Here is a 23,668-nt window from a genome sequence, read left to right as displayed (position 1 = left end):
ATTGTGCTGGGAGGACACACTGAGCTTGAGCACCGACAGTCCGGCTCTATGGGCGTAGCATCTTTTCTTCCATCAATTGTTTATATACCAGGGGCTGCAGAGTTACTCACCAGTGTAGGAAAGGGTTCTGCCTGAAACCGATTGACATAATAAGATTTAAACATTTTTCAAAAAAAGGAACTTTTTAGGGTTTACATGAACAATTTTTATTAAACCTACATCAAAAAACTGAATAAAGCTTCTTCTGTCATTTCATTAACGTCAAAATGATCTTCTATACAACTTGAAGATTTTCAAATATCATCTCTAATGCCAATGGGCCTACATGCCGGCAATAGTTTGGCTTCCATCCAAGTTAAATGTGCCAACAACCCTACGGCTATTATCCACAGTTTTGAGAGGATGGGGTTCATTAGAATGATACATATATATTGGAAGTGAGATTCAAAATAACGGCCGCCATTCATTAGGAAACTGGAGAGTGGTAAGAAATTGACCAAATATTTTGAAATAAGCTGACCGTTTCCTAGGTCCCTACTGAAATTAGATTGATTTGAAGATTTGTACTGCCCACTATTTATATGATACCTAATTTTCACAAACATACATGAAAGAAGGGCGCAAAGGCCTGGTGCATTACCAGATACAACTTTATTGGAAAAGGAAAGAGTAATGAACGCATACTCACAGAGGACAAAGGGTAATACAGCATTATAGACCAGACCCGAGTGGCAGAGCAACCTTCATTAACTAGAATATTAACATTACTGTGGTGTCACCGAGACTCGCCAGCTAATGTGATTTTGCCAGCTTTTGTGCTGATGAAGAGGGCTGGTCCCTCGAAACGCGTTAGCTGGCATTATATTTCTCCTTATAAAATCTCTTTCACCAGAGAAAACACTTTGGATTCCATTAGATTCACATAGGATGGGCAGATTCTTCTCATGGAGTTAAGTGAACCCACTGGGGTTGATTTACTAAAGGCAAATAGACTGTACACTTTACAAAGGAAATTGCCCCAAAACTTAGTGAATAAGGTGAAGTTTTGCTGATTTCCATCATCCAATCATGTGCAAGCAAAAATGCTGTTTTTTTTCCTTTTCCTTGCATGTGATTGTGTATTCCTTGCAAAGTGAATCTTCACTACATTCACTGGGTTCTGGGGCGAGGTCTTTGCAAAGTGGACAGCCTCTCAGTCTTTAGTAAATCAACCCAACTGTATCAACAGGGTTGACCGCCAAGCAGGACAGATGCTAGAGCTGTACAAGTCCCCAAGCAGGTAATAGCAAGCAGCAAACAGTAGCAAAACCAGCAACTGATTGCCAGATCAGACTCACACAATCCAATCCTAGACAATATCCAGCTGGGTGAACAAAGTAATGACTGGAAATATCAGAAACAACAGGCTGATGATCAAGATTATCACAGACAACCAAAGTACATGCACGTCTGAGCAATTTGCAGGAATAATCCAAGGATTGCTAAATCAGAATTCAGACAGACCAGAATCAAGGGCACCAGTAGACAGAGCAACCTGTTGATCCGTTATAGGCTTAATGTCCGGCAATCTACTTAAGCACTTTTGATTAGGGCAGGGGTGCAGAGACCTGAGCTGCAGTGCGAATAATGATTTTCAGATGTCGAAAGCTCAAGGCTAATCATTACATCCTTCAGACTATTGGAAAAATGAATGTCTTAAATCAGAAAAAAAGTTTCCTACAGGGAAAATATTTTGAGGAAGGATTGCTATGTAGAAGAACCTTGAAGCACCGCTCTAAGCAGGAAGGCAGAGTATTCCTTTTGGTCTCCAGGAATAGAGGTGCCGATGTCAGAATCAACTTATCCAGATAGTATCAGGCATGTAGGTGAAAGAGATGCCGTTCTACTGGCCAGCCCATGTAAAATAAGAGTAGGAACCCACGCAAACCACGCCCTTAGTCATTGTGACCCAAAAAGACAAAACCGTTCAGGTAGGGAGGTGAAGTCCAAACTAGACCATTGTGAGTGCTGGCAGGAATAGGAACCTCATCCTAGCTCCAAGCTGCAGCAACGTCAGAAGGAAAGATCCATAAGCCACTCATCAAAGCCAGACCCATGTGCATGAGGTGAGATGAATGGCAGCCTCAGTCCGAATACCAGCCAGGCCAATCCAAGGCATGGCCTGGCTGGAATCTGGGCTGAGGATACCATTCAATCCAAGCATGGCCTGGCTGGATCTGGGCTGAGACTACCATTCAATCCAAGGCATGGCCTGGCTGGAATCTGGGCTGAGGCTACCATTCAATCCAAGACATGGCCTGGCTGGAATTCGGGCTGAGGCTACCATTCAATCCAAGGCATGGCCTGGCTGCAATTCGGGCTGAGGCTACCATTCAATCCAAGGCATGGCCTGGCTGGAATCTGGGCTGAGGATACCATTCAATCCAAGGCATGGCCTGGCTGGAATCTGGGCTGAGACTACCATTCAATCCCAGGCATGGCCTGGCTGGAATCCGGGCTGAGGCTACCATTCAATCCCAGGCATGGCCTAGCTGGAATCTGGGCTGAGGATACCATTCAATCCAAGGCATGGCCTGGCTGGAATCCAGGCTGAGGCTACCATTCAATCCAAGGCATGGCCTGGCTGGAATCTGGGCTGAGGCTACCATTCAATCCAAGCATGGCCTGGCTGGATCTGGGCTGAGACTACCATTCAATCCAAGGCATGGCCTGGCTGGAATCTGGGATGAGGCTACCATTCAATCCAAGACATGGCCTGGCTGGATCTGGGCTGAGGCTACCATTCAATCCAAGGCATGGCCTGGCTGGATCTGGGCTGAGACTACCATTCAATCCAAGACATGGTTTAGCTGGAATCCGGGCTGAGGCTACCATTCAATCCAAGACATGGCCTGGCTGGAATTCGGGCTGAGGCTACCATTCAATCCAAGGCATGGCCTGGCTGCAATTCGGGCTGAGGCTACCATTCAATCCAAGGCATGGCCTGGCTGGAATCTGGGCTTAGGCTACCATTCATCTATCCTCATGCACATGGGTCTGCCTTTGATGTTCGACTTATGGATCTTTCCTTCTGACAAGGCTTAATCATTGCTATGGATGCACAGCTAAGCATGATAAGGTATTTTTGTCATAACCAATAAAAAAAGGGTCACCTAAACATTGCATCCTTATGCTGTGGAAGCAGAAGGGGATCAGGGAGGTGACAACCATATCTGCTTCTGGTGTAGCCATATTTTGTTTGGGGGGGGTGGCGCAGCGATTGCACAAACCTGTCCAATCGATTGCCTGACCCTAAGAACTGTCATCTGATAGGACTCTCCTGCTGCAACAGACATGAAGCTGTGATCTAAACCATCCACCACTATCATCGATCATCTCGCCTTTGCTGCCAACTTTAAAATTTCATGTCTTCTATCAAAAAGATTTTTATCATTACTGATTGAGTTCCATATTCCGCTTTTTCTTGTTGGCGAGACTTTGATAACAATCTTTGGAAAACCAGCATGTTCTTTCCACATTCAGACATCAATGAGAGCTCAAGTGTTAAATTGACCTTCCCGGGGGGTCTCTCCCTCATGTTCCACCATCTAAATGACAAAGAAAAGTGCATTTTATCAATAGAAATTCTCCCTCTCCTTCTGTTGTGTATTGAATGATGAAAAATGTCTTTTTTTCGCTATCTTTTGTTCTGGCTGTCGAGATATGCTGCTTCTTTTGTTCCAGAACGATGTGATTTATAATGGAAATGACTAGATAATTATGTTACTTGTCAAAAGGTATCTTCGTGCGCACATAATCTGCTGTATACTTCGCGCAGATTGGTGGGAAGTTGAGATATAATTGCCTCCAATCGCCCCATACCATTACATTGACAATGTAATCAAATGATATCTTCGTAATTGCTCACACAGATATGGAGAAGCCTGTTCAGGGAGATATAAAGCAGACATTATTTCCTAAAGTCCTCTGGGGTTTTTTTTAAGGTGATAAGATACTAATACATTTATATGTCAGAAATAAGATATCTTTTGTTTTGGAGATGCGTGCTGTTTGTATCACTTATTCCCGGCAGTATTTATGTATGTTTTAAATGTACTGCATTTTATATGCATTTATATATATTTTCTATATTGTAGTCAAGGCTTGTTTTATTTATTTTTTCGGAACTATGAAATATTGAAAATGAATTTTACTACTTGCATTTGAAGCTTTTAGGCCTGAGCCAAACTGACGTATTACAGCGGGGATGCTCATGTGTTCCGTGCATCCCCATGCAGGCAGTCCCATTCATGCCAATTGGGACGCAGAGGCTGCACAGACGCAGCTGTTGCTCCCAACTTGACAGCCATGTGGGTGCGCAAAGACAGGGTGCCTTAGGGGCCATGCACCTGCAGCAGCACGGCTGTCAAATTGTAAGCAGTGACTGTGTCCATGCAGCTACCACATCCCAATTTTCAGAAATGGATGCATGGAACAGCTGTGCATCCCGGTGCAGGAAAACACAGCCCTCGCATGGGAATACACTGTAGCACACCCAGGGGCGGACTGACTATTTGGAAACTCGGGCACTGCCCGAGGGCCCGGGGTCAGTAGGGGGCCCCATGAGATGCCCCTGGTACTTTTTTCATAGGCTTTTTTGAATTTGGGCAAGGACACAGGGGCCCCATGATCCCCTATTGCCCGGGGAGCCCATGAGTTGTCAGTCCGCCCCTGAGCACACCCATGAATGAGATCTTACCACTTAAAGCGGAGTTCCACTCTCCTGTCAAAAAATAAAAGTCAGCAGCTACAAAAACTGTAGCTGCTGACTTTTAAAAAACAGCCACTTACCTGTCCCTCAGTCCCGGGGTGTGTCCTTTGCAGCCCGTTTCACCGGCCGTCCTGTATTCCAGGAGGCCGGCATCTTCAGTGTGGGCACCCGGCTGTGACAGCTTGCGGCTTCACAGATGGGTACCCACTGCGCATGCGAGAGTAGCTCTGCGCTTCATGAATGGTCCTGTAGTCTTCTGGGACCTGTCACGTGTCTCAAAAGACTACAGGGAGGGAGGACACCTACCACTTCCGATCGCTTATGCGATTGGACTGGAAGTGAGAGCGGGTGCCTGTCAAATTCGGGTACCCGCTCCCTCCCCCCGCCCCCCAAAGGTGCCAATCCTTAATGGGGAGTGGGGAAGCAGTCCTTAAAGTGGAACTTCCCCTTTTGGGTGGAGCTCCGCTTTTATGGTCTGCCCTATAGAAGATTTACTGCTACACGGCGGCCCTCCTGTGCAATTCTGTTTTATTCTATTCTGTTCTACCTATTCTATTTCTTTATTTTCTATTCTATTCTGTTTTATTATATTCTTTTCTATCTATTCTATTCTGTTCTATGTCTTTGTTTTCTATTCTAGCATTTTTTATTTTATTTTATTCCTTTATTTTCTAGTCTATTCTGTTTTATTCTATTCTTTTCTATTTATTCTATTCTCTTTGGTCTTATTCTACTCTATTCTTTTATATTCTATTCTATAAAGCAGTAGAAATCAACATCTTATTATTATTATTATTCAGGATTTATATTATTATTATTATTATTCAGGATTTATATTATTATTATTCAGGATTTATATTATTATTATTATTATTGATGTATATTATTATTAGTAGTAGTAGTAGTAGCAGTAGTAGTATTATTATTATTCTTATTATTCAGGATTTATATTATTATTAGTATTAGTATTATTATACAGGATTTATATTATTATTATTATTATTATTGTTATTCTTATTATTCAGGATTTATATTATTATTAGTATTATTATTATACAGGATTTATATTATTATTACTATTATTGTTATTATTAATATTATTATTATTATTCAGGATTTATATTAGTAGTAGTAGTAGTAGTAGTAGTAGTATTATACAGGATTTATATTATTATTAATATTATTATTATACAGGATTTATATTATTATTATTGTTATTATTATTATTATTCAGGATTTATATTATTATTAGTAGTAGTAGTAGTAGTATTATACAGGATTTATATTATTATTAATATTATTATTATACAGGATTTATATTATTATTATTGTTATTATTATTATTCAGGATTTATATTATTATTAGTAGTAGTAGTAGTAGTAGTATTATACAGGATTTATATTATTATTAATATTATTATTATACAGGATTTATATTATTATTATTGTTATTATTATTATTATTCAGGATTTATATTATTATTAGTAGTAGTAGTAGTAGTAGTAGTAGTAGTATTATACAGGATTTATATTATTATTAATATTATTATTATACAGGATTTATATTATTATTACTATTATTGTTATTATTAATATTATTATTATTATTCAGGATTTATATTAGTAGTAGTAGTAGTAGTAGTAGTATTATACAGGATTTATATTATTATTAATATTATTATTATACAGGATTTATATTATTATTATTGTTATTATTATTATTCAGGATTTATATTATTATTATTAGTAGTAGTAGTAGTATTATACAGGATTTATATTATTATTAATATTATTATTATTATTATTATACAGGATTTATATTATTATTATTGTTATTATTATTCAGGATTTATATTATTATTAGTAGTAGTAGTATTATACAGGATTTATATTATTCTTAATATTATTATTATACAGGATTTATATTATTATTACTATTATTGTTATTATTAATATTATTATTATTATTCAGGATTTATATTAGTAGTAGTAGTAGTAGTAGTAGTAGTAGTAGTAGTAGTATTATACAGGATTTATATTATTATTAATATTATTATTATTATTATACAGGATTTATATTATTATTATTGTTATTATTATTCAGGATTTATATTATTATTATTAGTAGTAGTAGTAGTAGTAGTAGTAGTAGTATTATACAGGATTTATATTATTATTAATATTTTTATTATACAGGATTTATAATATTATTATTGTTATTATTATTATTATTCAGGATTTATATTATTATTATTAGTAGTAGTAGTAGTAGTATTATACAGGATTTATATTATTATTATTATTATTGTTATTATTATTATTATTATTATTCAGGATTTATATTAGTAGTAGTAGTAGTAGTAGTAGTAGTAGTAGTAGTATTATACAGGATTTATATTATTATTAATATTATTATTATACAGGATTTATATTGTTATTATATTATTATTATACAGGATTTATATTATTATTATTATACAGGATTTATATTATTATTATTATACAGGATTTATGGCGCCAACAGTTTGCTCAGCGCTTTACAATATAAAGGGAGACAATACAGCAAGAATACAGTTCAATACAAGAGGGAAAGGAGGGCCCTGATCCTGGGAGCTTACAATCTAAGAATTTCACTTTTATACCTTCCTGTTTTTATTGCAATATGTTTCCATTTTGAATTCAAATTCATTTTCAATTTGAAATTAATTTTTTAATTCAGTTACTTTGTTTCATTATAATGTTTTTCGGATTCATAGAAATTCGTTACTGTTGTGATTCAGATATTCGGATACAACCGAATCTCTGAATAATGAAATTTTTGTCTGAATTGTGATACGTAACTGAACGATTTTGCACACGTCTCCTTCTATGTTTCAGTACTTGTCATCCCACGTGCCTTGTATGTGTGTAGGTTTACACTGAGTGTCCCCGCCGCCTCCAATGATCCACAACACACTCTGGTAAGTTCATTAGTTTCTAAATAGAGTGTCACTAGGCCGGGTGTACGCTCGCTGGAACATTCGATTCTCGGAGATAATAATATTAGACAATATAAAGGTGTGCGGCTGCAGTGAGAGCGTGAGGACGTAATCTCCTCTAGAGAAGAGACTGCGATGATTACTTCTCAGTACGGCACTGCAGGGTATATAGTATATCACAGCTATATAAAAAGTCATATAAATGTGTAATGAATATAATATTAGGTGTGACCACGGCAGATGAAAGTAAAGGAATGACTTCTTTTATTAAAAATACCAATTATATGATACAATTTTTTACAAGAAATACAATAAAAGATGTATTACACGACGGTCATCATTTTTTTTTTTTCACAAGCTCGATTTAGTAGAATGTTATCGTTCATGGGAAGGGGGGGGACACAAAAAATTGAATTTATTGATATTTTTCTCATTCAGTATTTTTATTAAAAGTTGCAAAGGATACAAAAAGGCTACCGTAGCCAGATGGAGAAGTCCAAGATTCAAGGCAGCATGTACAGGAAATATACATTAGGTTAAATATGGACATAATATGAGAAAGGTGCCCTTGAAGTAACACAGCAAGCCCCCCCCCCCAATAAAATCTACATTAATACTCCCAAGAAGTATCACAGTATCAGTGTAGTATCAGAATGAGCAAAAAAAATGCTTAAGCACAAAACTCGCTGTCCTGGACCATGTATACCAGGAGCCAGCTATATGAAGAAAAAGAGGGGCAGTCAAGGCAAAAAAGGTAGAAAAAGAACTGAGAAAAGAAAGAAAAACAGAAAAGAACACAGAGACCCAGGATAGACTGGAAAAGAAAATTAAAAAAAAAAAGCATACCCATTATTCCTCCAGAGAGATATGTAGATATGAAGCCCAAGGTGACCGTGGTCTATTTATTGAAATTTTTAGGTGATGAGTCTAAGTGAAAGAACACATCCCAGGCATCCCTTTAGAAGAGCAAGTTCCTCCTTGCTGGCAGACTTTAGCTGTGCTGAACTAATTAGTTACTTTTATTGTTCCAAAAGCAAGTCTGATAGAATGTAATCAAGCATCTGATGGACAGACGTTATAGCTAGAATCTGCATAAGTGTAAGATTCAATAAATGTCCCTTAAGTGTTACCATAGTAAGTGCCAGCTGGGGAAGGAACTCGTCCCAGCTCCAAATGTCAGTGTGAGATAAAATAAATGTCCCTTGAGCCGCACAATGAAACAGACGCGCTGTGGTGTGGTATGAGGCAACCTCAGTCTCAGCTCCAACCAGGCCATGCCTGGGGGGAGTGGCTTGGTTGGAGCCCAGGCTGAGGTTGCCACATACGACTTCACAGTGGGTCTGTTTTGATGTGCGGCTCAAGGGACATTTATTTTATCTCACACTGACATTTGGAGCCGGGACGAGTTCCTTCCCCAGCTGGCACTCACAGCGGTGGACATAGGACTTCAAAGCCTGAGCGGCTCACACCATTTTCTATTTGGTTCACAGTAAAATATACATCAGCTAGCTCCCTTTCTGGAACATGCACATCTAAAAGGGTTGTGTTCCTTAACTCTGGCTCAGAGGGAACAAGAGTACAGTGACTGGGAACAATGCAAGGTACCAATTGGAGATGTAAATTTACATTGCTCCCCCAGTGGCTGTTATGAAAAGCCAGAAATATATAAAAAACAGCAGCTAAAGCTAAAGAGATGGTGTCACAGTCAGCGATCAGGCCCGAAGACCAGTAGCTATGGCAGTAGAAAGACTACTACCAACCAGCTGGATAAGTACACAAGCAGGTCACCCTGACTATGACACGGGCTCATCGGAGGTGTGGGTTCTGAGCACTAACTGGTGTTCACCAGAGATCCTAATGGTGGAAATGGGTTTTGCTGTGTGTTAGTAACAGGTTGTGGTCCTCAGGATCGCTCCACCAGGAGGTGAGCAAGCAGAGGGTCCAGCAGCAGACATAGCAGGTAGGGATCAGTCAGTAAACCTGCCAAAGGTTGGTAAGGAGTGGTTGCAGGTTGGGATCAATCGGAAGTGTTGTCCAGGAATAAGCCAAAGGTCAATAACCTGTGGTTGCAGGTTGGGATCAAGCAGAAGCGTAGCCAAGGAACAAGTCAAAGGTTGGTAATGAGTGCTAGTGGAGATAAGGATAGCAGCAGGTACACAAAGGAGCAAGATATTGGCTGGAGAGAACACAATAATCTGGCAAACAGGAAATGCAAAGACACGGGAAAAGCAAGGAGTTCAAGGTTCACCAGAAACAAGTACAAAACAAAATAATCTAAGGGATCAGACAGGATGCTGTCCAGTGTTTCAGGCGGCTCAGCAAAAAAGAGCTACTGTCAGAGGCAGCAAAGGTCATGGGTTTGGATCCTGGTCCTGACGGGTGGGCTGAAAACAAGCACTGGTTTTTAAAGGCATGAAAAATATTTTGACCATAATAATACAGGGTTTTGATTAATACTTCCAAAAGAACAAAACAAAACCAGCACTCAAATCTTCATGCAGACTAAGGAGATTCTGAATGCCAAACGTTGAGGTGCAGCCCTTCAGAGATCGGGAAATGTAGGTGATGGTGAAGAAAAACAAACAAGGGCGCACTTCCATCATGCATTAACGTGGTACACCAGGTCTACATTTTAGCTCTGAGGAAGGGGGTTCGTCTCCCAAAACGCGTTAGCCAATCCCCTACAAGGTGTTTGAATCCATGTCCTTACGGATCACCTGTTCTGTCTTTATCCCTTTTGGTTTGTGAATATTTACAATTTTTCAATAAATACGTGGTGTACCACGTTAATGCACGATGGGAGTACGCCCTTGTTTGTTTTTGATTAATACTGCCTATTAAGATTTAATGTAATGAATGTGACTTTAGTACTCCTTTATGTTGGAGGGTTTACCTTCATTTCTTTGAAACCTATTTATAGCAGAGAATTTGCTTCCCACTGTGCCTACCTGTTGGAAGCCATTTATGAAATGCATACTGCAGTGCGGAGCCTGTGATGTCCCAAGAAGTTTTCTCTGTAGTATTAAAACCTCAGGGGAAAAAGCATTCTCTGCTTTAACTGAACGTTACTATGGATTACTCCCAGTTCTCCTACAGTTGGTTTTTTTCTGTCAGAGCTTCTAGAATTAAAAATATGAAATTTGATTTCTGAGTTTAATTATGGAGTGTTCCAAATTTCAGACAGGCCAAAGTATTACGGGGTCACTTTAAGGTTGTAAAATCAGGGAAGAAGGGTGCACCAACCTAGCGCATTTATCATGTACCTGACCGGAGGCTGGAATAGAGAGAGGGCTCCCCTTACGGCTAAGTGCAGTGCGCCCCTGGAGGTGGTAACAGGAGGTGCAGTGCCCAAAGAAGCATGGGTTGCCAGTAGTGAAGCTGCTTGGTGATGCCTGATGAGACGGAACTCGTGGGTGCTCCAGATGTAGGAGGAGTTTCTCCAGAGGAAACGTGGATCCCGGAGGATGAGTAGAGTAGTCAGTAGCCAGAGCCAGGGTCAATACGGAACAGCAGGCAAGGTCAGGATCAAGGCGGGGTCATACACAGAGCTGCAGACAGGGACAACGTCCGGACCAAGCCGGGATCATTCACAGAGCAGCAGACATGGAGCAAAGTCAGGATCAAGCCAGGATCATTCACAGAGCAGCAGACAGGAGCGAGGTCAGGATCAAGCCAGGATCATTCACAGAGCAGCAAACAGGAGCGAGGTCAGGATCAAGCCGGGGTCATACACAGAGCTGCAGACAGGGACAAGGTCAGGATCAAGCGGGGATCATTCACAGAGCAGCAGACACAGAGCAAAGTCAGGATCAAGCCGGGATCATTCACACAGCAGCAAACAGGAGCAAGGTCAGGATCAAGCCGGGGTCATACACAGAGCTGCAGACAGGGACAAGGTCAGGATCAAGCTGGGATCATTCACAGAGCAGCAGACACGGAGCAAAGTCAGGATCAAGCCGGGATCATTCACAGAGCAGCAAACAGGAGCAAGGTCAGGATCAAGCCGGGATCATTCACAGAGCAGCACACAGGAGCAAGCTCAGGATCAAGCCGGGGTCAAACACAGAGCAGCAGACAGGAGCAAAGTAAGGATCAAGCCAGGGTAGAGAGCCAGGAAGAGAGCCAAAGCAAGGTCAGGGTCAAGCCGGGTCGGTAATGGGTAATCAGCAGTATACACAGGAACAGTGGGCTGACGATAATCCAGAAATTATTGAGCAGAGCTGCAGTCCCTTTAAAGGCCACTGAGTGTCAGCAATTATCGCGCCCTGCATGTGCCGGTGCATGCCTCTCACCTATGCGCATATGCACATTTTTGCGCGAATATTGAGCATTGGTACATTTGTTCGGGCTTCCTCATGTTTTCTCCTGACAGCATTACCTGAGACAAACACTTAAATAGTACAAGAATAAGTACATACAAACAATGGTGATAACAATAGCTTGTCAAAATCCAAAGCAACCTGGTCACCAAGTCAACTCCCAAACCATGAGAGGATCCTCCAGATGGCTGACGCATTTCACGGGGCGCTCCCCTCTTCCTCAGAGCCTGTCCTGGCTTTGAGAAAGAGGGGAGCGCCCCTCGAAACGTGTCAGCCGTCTGGAGGGGCCTCTCACAGTTTGGGAGTTGACTTGTTGACCAGGTCGCTTTGGACTTTGACATGCTATTGTTATCACAGTTGTTTGCGAGTATGAACTTATTCTTGTACTGTTATAGTTTTTGCTTCAGGTAATGCACTAGGCTGGTACGCCTTTCTTCCCTGATTTTACAGCGTTTCTTCTGGGGTTCCCTGACCCTTGGAGGAAAAGCGCTACTCAAAACGTGTCAGCCATCTGAAGGGTCCTCTCACGGTTTGGGAGTTGACTTGGTGACCAGGTCGCTTTGGACTTTGACAAGCTATTGTTATCATAGTTGTTTGTGAGTATGAACGTATTCTTGTACTGTTATAGTTTTTGTCTCAGGTAATGCACTAGGTTGGTGTGCCCTTCTTCCCTAAAGTTACAGCGTTTATTCTGGGGTTCCATGACCCTTGGAGGGCAGCAAAGCCTGTGCTGGCATTGAAAGTGCCAAAGACCTGACATTTATTCATCATCGGCACACCACTCTTGAGCAAGGGGGATTCTTTGATTTTTCCATTGCATCGCTTTAAGGTTGCCCAGTGTCTGAGTTATATCACAGACGAGCTGGTTTTACAACTTGGAATATTAGCAACTGATGAGCCAAGAAAGAGTTGATGGTACAACTGTTGTAGTGCTACACTTACGTTGGTGGATGGCTACACTTACCTTGGTGGATGGCTACACTTACCTTGGTGGATGTAGCGTCGGTCTGATGTTGCATATGTCTCCCCGCCAGTTCTAAGTGATCACATGGCTGCTGATTGCTGAGTTCTCACCACTGCTCTGATCAGAGAGTGGTGACTTCCAGTCACCGCTGTCTGCTCTGCACCCCTGCACTCAATGGAGTGCTGGGCTGTGGTGGGGAAGGCAGCGGCTGGCTCAGGCTGAGCCAGGTGCCACTCCAGACTCTGGGCTGGATCCCGACTTTAAAGTCGGGATCTTTCCCCAGCCAGGACCGGTTGAGTGACATCCGTCAACAGTGGGCTTCAGCCCGGTTTCAGCTGAAAATGGGTCACAAGAGTACAGAACAAACTACACCCCTTGTGATCCACAGAAGTACAGCCAAAGAGCCTTGGCTGTATTTTTCCTTTTAGACTTTATAACACAGTGGTAATATATTCAAATGTGGAAACACTGTATGAACACAGGGGTGAACGTGACAAAATGTTTTGTGTTGAAAGCGGAAGTGATGTAACGCTGTGTGATGAGACACCTAGCTAACAGGTGGGAATCCTCACTTTCGTCATTCACTGCATGAGCTGCTAGTAATACGGAGTCATGTCAGAGCTTACTGAGCTTCAGAGAGGGCAAATTGTTGGTGCCGCTTAGGTGGTGCTGCTGTGACTGAAGTTGACAACTTATTTGCCATGTCGCGAGGTACGGTATCAAAGTTTCCGAGAAAACGTCGTCTGATAAGCACAAGTGTGGTCAACATGGTCATCTGACCGAAAGAGACTAAAGGACATTGTGCAGGGTTGTGGCCCAGAAGAAGAAAACAACTGCTGCAAAGGTAACTGCAGAGCTCAATCTCAGCCTTCCAAAGCCGATGTCCACAAAAACTGAGGGACCTCCATATGCAAGACATTCACAGCTGAGCTGCAATTGCCAAGCTACTAGTGACCGATATTAATGCTCAGAAGAGGAGAGAGTGGTGCAGCACCAATAAATCCTGGACTATCGATCAATGGAAGATGGTAATATGGTCCAAAGAATCGAGCTTCACACTGTCCCCAGCCACCAAACATATTTATGTGTGGCGAACACTGTCCCAAGCTTACAACCAGAACTGTCTTGTTAAGCATGGTGGCGGCTCAATCATGGTTTGGGCAGCCATTTCTTGGTACTCTGCAGGCCCCATCATCACCTTGAAAGGTAGAGTCACTGACAGCAATTATGTACACTTTTTGGCCGACCATGTGTACCCCATGGTGCAGACATTTCTTCCCAAAGACAGTGCCATTTACCAAGATGATAATGCTTAAATTCATACAGCTGGCGTTGTCAAATTGTGGTTTGATGAGCATGCAGACAAAGTCTTGCACTTTCCCCAGGCTCCCCAGTCGCAGGATCTCAATATCATAAAGCCACTAAGGTCAATTTTGGAGAACAGAGAGGAGAACGTTTTTGCATGAAGAGTGGTATAAGATTGCATTATCTACCATCCAAAACTTATATTTGTCAATTCCCAGGAGAATTCAGGCCATCTTGGATGCCAAAGGTGGTCCAACACCATATCAGGTAGTGGTTTTGTTGTTTTATGTAATGTTTCCATAATTTTGTCCAACCCCTGTACATATCTATGCAAGATATCATATTCCCTACAAAGGGCTGTTTAGAAGCTGATGTTATAAACTCTTTTACCAGGCAAAATAACTGAATTTATGACTGACATATTTAAAATGACTTTAAATGGTAAAACAATGTTGCAATGTATATACTGTATGTTGATCAGATACAAAAAGACTTTTACTTACAAAATATCCTATTGCCAAAAAATGGCTTCTTAATATTACTACAATTTGTTTATTAGTAACCAATATTGTTAGAAATATATGTGTGTGTGTTATAATGTAGCCATACTCCAATATTAGTTTAAACTTGTATGCAAATTATTTTAATTCTTTAGGTGTATCCTCAATAATTTAACTACAGTGGGGATCGAAAGTTTGGGCACCCCAGCTAAAAATTTGTATTAATGTGCATAAAGAAGCCAAGGAAAGATGGAAAAATCTCCAAAAGGCATCAAATTACAGATTTGACATTCTTATAATATGTCAACAAAAGTTAGATTTTATTTCCATCATTTACACTTTCAAAATAACAGAAAACAAAAAAATGGCGTCTGCAAAAGTTTGGGCACCCTGCAGAGTTAATATCTTGTACTGCCCCCTTTGGCAAGTATCACAGCTTGTAAACGCTTTTTGTAGCCAGCCAAGAGTCTTTCAATTCTTGTTTGAGGTATCTTTGCCCATTCTTCCTTACAAAAGTCTTCCAGTTCTTTGAGATTTCTGGGCTGTCTGTCACGCACTGCTCTTTTAAGGTCTATCCATAGATTTTCAATGATGTTGAGGTCAGGAGATTGTGAAGGCCATGGCAAAACCTTCAGTTTACGCCTCTTGATGGATTTCGAGGTGTGTTTAGGATCATTATCCATTTGTAGAAGCCATCCTCTCTTCAACTTCAGCTTTTTCACAGATGGCATCAAGTTACCATCCAAAATTTGCTGAAATTTTATTGAATGCATTTTTCCTTCTACTCGTGAGATGTTCTCTGTGCCACTGGCTGCAACACAACCCCAAAGCATGATTGATCCAACCCCATGCTTAACAGTTGGACAGAGGTTCTTTTCATTAAATTCTGTGCCCCTTCTTCTCCAAACGTACCTTTGCTCATTCCGGCCAAAAAGTTCAATTTTAACCTCATCGGTCCACAGAACCTGTTTCCAAAATGCATCAGGCTTGTCTATATGTTCATTTGCAAAGTTCAAACGATGATTTTTGCGCTGAGGACGTAGAAGAGGTTTTCTTCTGATGACTCTTCCATGAAGACCATATTTGTACAAGTATCTCTTTATAGTGGAATAGTGTACCACAACTCCAGTGTCTGCCAGATCTTTCTGGAGGGATCGTGCAGTCAAACGTGGGTTTTGAATTGTTTTTATCACAATCCTGCGAGCTGTTCTGTCTGATATTTTTCTTGGTCTTCTAGATCTTGCTTTAACTTGCACTGTTCCTGATGACTGCCATTTCTTAATTACATTCCGAACAGAGGATATTGACATCTGAAAACGCTTTGCTATCTTCTTATAGCCTTCTCCAGCTTTGTGAGCGTCAACTATTTTCAGTTTCAGTTTTCTAGACAACTGCTTAGAATAACCCATGGTGCTGATTGTTGGGGCAAGGTCAGATGAGTCTGGGCATTTAAAACCTTTGAGATTGACATCACCTGGTCTTCCCAGACGATGATTGAGAACAATCCATGACACTGGCAGGTCTCAGCTTTGCAAAGGGGGCAGTGCATGCTATAAATTCTGCAGGGTGCCCAAACTTTTGCAGACGCCATTTTTTTGTTTTCTGTTATTTTGAAAGTGTAAATGATGGAAATAAAATCTAACTTTTGTTGACATATTATAAGAATGTCTAATCTGTAATTTGATGCCTTTTGGAGATTTTTCCATCTTTCCTTGGCTTCTTTATGCACATTAATACAAATTTTTAGCTGGGGTGCCCAAACTTTCGATCCCCACTGTATGTACCACTATGTATGAAACTCCACCTCTTTGTAGTTAACATTTTAGTTAACGTTTTCCATTTAAATGCTGCTACACCCAAAACAGTAAACCCTACAAATTAAAAGGCTGATGATCAACAAAACATTTTATGCCTTCCAGGTAACATCACATAGTTCAATCTGTATGGAAAAATACAATTAATTTATTATATGAGGACTAGATTTAAATTTCCCAGATAAACTCAAGATAGACAGTTCTAGTCTCGGAGTGCCACCACGATGGCCAAGTGAACTAATGCTTGTATAAACACATAATTGTTCAGTAACCTGATCCACCAATGAGAAATAAGTACCGTATTTTTCGCTCCATAAGACGCACTTTTTTCCCCTCAAAAAAGGGGGGAAAGTGTCAGTGCGTCTTATGGAGCGAATGTAAAGTGGCAGGTCCGGTATTTCTGCAGCCACCATGTCAGGATATCGGGCTGGCCGCTCAGCTCTTCTCTCCTGCAGGACCGTACCTGTTCCTCGCTCCATTGCTGCAGTCTTCCCGCGGAGGCTTCTGTGACAGCCAGGTGCCCACTGCGCATGCGCAGCGCTTCTCACGCATGCGCAGTGGGCACCCGTCTGTCACAGAAGCTGCCGCAGGAAGAAGAAGGAAGGACAACTCCGCGGAAGTGGGAGCGTGTACCTGTCAAATTCAGGTACCCGTTGCCCCTCCCTCCCCAAAGGTCCGCAGTCTCTGGTAATCTCCTTTACTGTCTGCAGTCTCTGGTCATCCCCTGTTACTGTCTGCAGTCTCTGGTCATCTCCTGTACTACGTCCGCAGTCTCTAGTCATCTCCTGTACTATGTCCGCAGTCTCTGGTCTACTCCTGTACTGTGTCCGCAGTCTCTAGTCATCTCCTGTACTATGTCCGCAGTCTCTGGTCATCTCCTGTACTGTGTCCGCAGTCTCTGGTCATCTCCTGTACTATGTCCGCAGTCTCTAGTCATCTCCTGTACTGTCCGAAGTCTCCGGTCATCTCCTGTACTGTCCGAAGTCTCCGGTCATCTCCTGTACTATGTCTGCAGTCTCTGGTCATCCCCTGTACTATGTCCGCAGTCTCTGGTTATCTCCTGGACTATGTGCGCAGTCTCTGGTCATCTCCTGTACTGTGTCCGCAGTCTCTGGTCACCTCCTGTACTATGTCCGCAGTCTCTGGTCATCTCCTGTACTGTGTCCGCAGTCTCTAGTCATTCCCTGTACTGTGTCCGCAGTCTCTGGTCATCCCCTGTACTGTGTCCCCAGTCTCTGGTCATCTCCTGTACTATGTCTGCAGTCCATTGGTTCAGAATATTTTTTTTCTTGTTTTTCTCCTCTAAAACCTAGGTGCGTCTTATGGAGCGAAAAATACGGTAAATAATACCAAACACACCCTCTAGGCTATTTAATGATTTGTTTTAGGTGCAATCTTTTTATAGCAAGGGCAGGTAACCTGGAGGAACCCACATCTCATCATCAAAAGGAGGACACCTCATCATCAAAAGACAGATCACATCAGACACATCCCACCATCTACAGGGAATCTTCACACATCTCATTGAAGATCCAAAGATTCATCATCTGACACACGCTTCACTGAAGGCAGGAGCCACATCTTCCAGCATAGTTAGGCGCCATCTTGGGAAGACAAACTCCATCCATTGGTCGCCAGCCATTTGTAAGGGACTGGTCAACAACTATTATAAAGACCACACCCGCTTTTGGAGGGTGACTATATTGTATTATTCTCTTGGTGATTTATGTTACTTAATTCTTAGGCTAGATGCAGTAATCTATAATTCCTCTACTGATAATACAACTACTTACGTTAGATCATTCCAAAAAATTATTTTTCTTGTGCGTATTTTGACAGTTAGTCTTTCTGCAGGAGGATAACAGCTGGAATCTGTAAAATTAGATTATTGTCTGCCAGGTAGTTATAAATGGTAATTCTGTCTATGAGATAAAATTAATTTGGTAATTTAACATATAGCCATGTATCAGCAGGATATCGTAAGTAATTTGTTGTGAATTACATTTCAGCATCTCTGTCATATTTCGATTTCACTGCTAAATGGTGTTTGTAAGCGACTTTTTGTAAAATACATTTTATTATTTGTATAGTCTGCAGTCCATACTTACACCCAATCTTATTGTGTTAATCAAAGAATTTCTGCATGGGCAAAGAATCTTGAAAATAATTAATCAGCTAAATTGTTATTTTTTAATTATTTTTGTATTGGAGGCACTGTTGTTCATCGATCAATTAAACGATCGATATAGCTGACTAAAATAATCGTTCAACAACCCTGACATTGCAAACTAAGTTTTAACTTGTTCACATTTATATGGCTTCATATCTTCTTAGTACCTCTACGCCAGGGGTCTCCAAACTTTCTAAACAAAGGGCCAGTTTGCTGTCCTTCAGACTTTAGGGGGGCCGGACTGTGGACAATGGGAGTGGAAAAGGTCCTGACGTCAGTGGGAATAAACAATGTCCCATCTTTGGTGTCACTGGAAGGCATTGTACCCCATCATTGTCGCCTTTGGGCCCCATTGTTGGTGTCATTGGGAGGAATTGCGCTCCATTATTGGTGTTGTTGGGAGGAACTGTGCTCCTTCATTGGTGTTAGTGGGGGAAATTATGCCCCATTGTTAGTATCAGTGGATGAAATAGTGCCCCAAGGGCCGACCAGAAGTCAGCAAAGGGCCACATCTGGCCCCTGGGCCACAGTTTGGAGACCACTGCTCTACGCTGATTTAAAAAAACAGGCAGCTGGAAGGTTTATATGTTGCCTCCTCACTGCCTTTTTAATCCTGTAGCCTGCAGCACTGCCCTGCAATCATGTGCAATGCATGCAATTGCACAGCATTTGTGCACGGTCCTATTTCCTTGAATGAGTTGGACTACCCACCCCACCACATAACAGAGGGGATCGTTTTTGCCATGACCACAGCATGTGTGGAACCCCTTCCAGCCGCTGTATTGGGTTAAATGGGATGTTCAAGGAAGGCAGTAAAACTGTGACTCAACTGCCTATTTTTACTACCCCCCACAGCAAGTGTATAAACTAACCTTAGAAAGACTGAAACTCCACTCTAAAGCCTTTAGTGGTGATCTTTGAAGATCTTAGAGAATGGATAACTTCACAACAAAAGCAGCTAGATAGGTTAGTGAAGGCATGTGTTAAAATTCTGAACATGTAATTAGTTCATTGTCTGTACATAGGCGCACTTTAACCACTCCCCCCACCCCCTCCCAGCCCTTTAACAGGTTCTAAATGCTGATCATGTGACTGGCAGTGATTGGCCACATAATTGATAAACTCCGGATTGCAAGTAAGCATAGGAAACTTTCCAGTACTGTGCTCATCACAAGGAAAATGTTTATATAGGGGTGCATATATGCGGCCTCTTGGCATTAAAGCCCACCCACTGAGAGGCTGCATATGTGCATACCTCCAGTGGGAACTGGTTAGAGAGGAACTTTGACCCACCACCCTGTGGTTTTTTTTCCATCATTTATCTGTAATACAGCATTGTATTACAGATAATACTGACCTGCCCGGCCTACACAGCATTGTCATGGTGTCCCACTCCACCATCTTTGCTCTTGACATCATTGGGAGCTGAGAGCTTCTTCCTGGTTCAGGCAGCCTGGCCCTCTCATGAGGGGCACCAGGTCCCCCTTCTTCCAGCTACCTCTACGAATGAAAATTAAGCATTCTGAGATATGTAACCTATTTACACCAGGGGGCTTCACGGCGCCAAAGACGTCACTATCTCCTAGGCAAGAATGGTGGCCGAGGGGGGAGAGGCGGGGGTTGGGGGCCATCAGGCATGACAAAAAAAAATGTAAAAAAATTGGACCCCAATTTTGGATCCATAGGAGGAAGGAATACAAGGATGACCAGCGCATTTAGAGGCTTATTTACGTTATTAATGGATATTTCCTTTGTTTGCAAGTTCCCAGCCTAAACCCTGTAAAAACATTACAACATTAATGAATTATATTATGTTAAAAAGTTGCATAAAAAAAAAAAAGTTGACTAGTAAAAAATTGTAATACAAACTATAATTGCTTACGGAAGGAGCCCACGGTTACATTGCCTTCTCATTCCGGATGCTTAATACCGGCCTACTGCACACAATCAGATCTGCCACAATGAACACGGAAGCCTTTCTTGTGGTGTAATTGAATTAAGACTGCGTAGATGAAGGGTTCCGCGTTCCTCAGAAGCTGAGGGGTGAGATTCTTGATTCTTTTTTTTTTTTATTGTAATTCGCACTCGGCGCTGAATTATTACTAAATGAACGAATGCATAAAATGGTTCAAAATCAAAAAAGCTTTATTTCCCATCTAAATCCCGCAGAGATGAAATAAGTCTGAGAAGACGCCAAATTCCCAGGAAAATGAAACGCGTGGCATAGATGAGGGCCCCAGCAGGGGCTGCATGCGAGATAGGGAAGACAAAATAGATCTTGTTGCTGAATGTGGCACCTTGAGCTCCGGGACTGTGATTAGATTATTACACGGAGGAAACAAATGTCTATATACACTGGGAAATCAAAAGGCAAGAAGAGCCTTGAAATGTCTTCTGTAACTGGGAAAAAGTCATTATATGACACCTGTATGGCTGAGATACATTTGTGCAAACATAAAATGTATCCGCAAAAGGGCACAGTGGGTGAAAATCTCATGATAAAAGTACAGAACCCGTACCACGGATTTGTTTAAAGTTCCCGACCAGCTAGGAGAGAAATAGGACTTGTTTTGCTTTGGCTTGAAAATCCTGACGGAAATGGAAAATGGCAACTTTTTGAAAGGAGTTTTGTTCGTATTTTGTAAAATAATTATAGAGTGCCTGGGAAAAAAAAATATCACACTTCGAAATGATTTGAAACTATTGTATTCAATATATTTCAGTGAAAATCGATAAGAGGTCTCCATCCGTAGCGATACATTCATTTATTCTGACAGGTGCTGAATGAAGACATCTGATGGTTTCTTGACGAATGTTATTCCAGGTCCGCATTGCTTGAACAATCAGGTCTGCAATATGCGCCCTCGTAGTAATGGCTCTGCCAGTCATCCAAAATGCATTTGATTGGGGGAAATCATGTGACCCATTGGGTCAAACCACTCATTTATCTCTCATGCTTATCTTGTCTTGGCTGCACTATGAGGTCAACTGAAATTTTTTTTTTTTTCAATTGTGTTCATGAGTGGTGTAACAACATAGATACCACTCCATCGACAGACTGTCCGCCTGACATAGTATATTCGAGGCCATGTCTTATGCTGGTCTGCAAGTCTTCCTAGTACACGGCCTCATATTGGGGGTAGTGTTTGTGGATCGGTGGTCTTCTAAGATGTACAGTGAAAAAGAAGTGGGGAGCTCTAAGGGATCCACCAGAAAAATAAAAGGAGATGTTTGAGAGCCGTTATAGTGTAGAATTGTATAATTTAAAAAAGAATCAACTTACACCTTGCAAGGATGCTGAAATTTTTTTCTAAGATGAATGACATGGACATCTCTACAGATGCGATTGACCAAGTTGTATGATAGATGCAACCTTCTAAGTGCCCGTGTGGACAATACCCTTGTCTCCTCGCAGGGAAAAGGTAGGTTTCTGTTGATGCCTCGAGGAACGTAGTTCTAGGTCCTCATGGGGGACATCCGAGGGTTGGTAAACTGGTTTGTAGGAGAGAAAAATCCCAGTTGACTGTTTGAACGACAGAGATGCCCATAGTAACATGTGCTACTTTTTAGGAATGGGTTGAAGTAGTCATGTTGAAACCTGAAATAAAATGTACAGTATGTATTTATGTAACAAATAAATGTAATGCCCGATTTTACCATGACGACTTTTATCAATCCTAAATAGTAGCTGTGACAGACCCAACTGGGGAAGGGGCTTTTGGAGGGGACTGCGGGCTAGCCCCTTGCCTACTGATCATGGGCCCTGACATCTGAGTAGGCTCTATTCTTTGGGAGCTGTGTGCCTGGGGGGACCTTTGGAGTAGTTGTACTTCGGATTCAAGTCAATGTCTCCCCAAAACACACAGACTCGGAGAACTGGAGGGTCCGGATACAGATTTTGGGCCTCTGTGCCCAAACCAGCATTGACTGCTTCAACCTAGACTCAGGGACTCAGAGCAGATGTTAAAGCGGCGTTCCACTCAACCTAACAAAAAATAAAAGTCAACAGCTACAAAAACTGTAGCCGTTGACTTTTAAAAAACAGCCGCTTACCTGTCCCTTGGTCCCATGGTGTGTCCCCCGCAGCCCGTTTCACCGGCCGTCCTGTATTCCAGGAGGCCGGCATCTTCAGTGTGGACACCCGGCTGTGATAGCTTGCGGTTTCACAGCCGGGTACCCACTGCGCATGCTCGAGTAGCGCTGCACTTCATGAATGGTCCTGTAGTCTTCTGGGACCTACCACGTGTCCCAAAACACAACAGGAAGGGAGGGAGGGAGGACATCTAGGCAATCGGACCGGAAATGGGAGCAGGTACCTGTCAAAATCGTGGTACCTGCCCCCCAAAGGTGCCACTCCTTAATGGGGAGCGGGGGAGCAGTCCTTAAAGCAGAACATCCCCCTTTGGGTAGAGCTCCGCTTTAATATAATCAGCTCAAAACAGCCTGATGCTGAGGTCTCTTGCTGTAATCTGTTCACTAAGATGTTATGTGTTTACCGTTGTGTATTTGTTCCACGATTAATTGAGTTAATTGAGTCACCTATTGTTTCTGTCTGTTCACTAGTCCTCCTGGAGGTTCCTACATGATGAGATTAGTGTCACCTTTTCCTCATTATTTAATTGGTGTGAGGTGTTCCAGTTCCAGTTTTTGCACCTAAGCTAGTGTCGCCTAGTCTTGGGTGCGATGCCCGGCTATAATACCTTGGTCCTGTGTTCCAGCAGGGAGGAAACAGTTCTCTGACGGAATCACCCAAACGGGGTGACCGGCGGTCCGTCACAGTAGCACATGTAACTATGGGAACCTCTGTCAATTGACTAGTCTATAGGGCTTGTTGTCCTCTACAAATTCATGTTGGTGGAGTGCCTGTA

This window comes from Staurois parvus, unplaced genomic scaffold (assembly GCF_062004578.1).
Source record: "Staurois parvus isolate SC_StPar_1 unplaced genomic scaffold, SC_StPar_1.0 ptg001826l, whole genome shotgun sequence".
In the NCBI taxonomy this organism is placed as follows: Eukaryota; Metazoa; Chordata; class Amphibia; order Anura; family Ranidae; genus Staurois; species Staurois parvus.
This window is presented reverse-complemented; position numbering follows the sequence as displayed.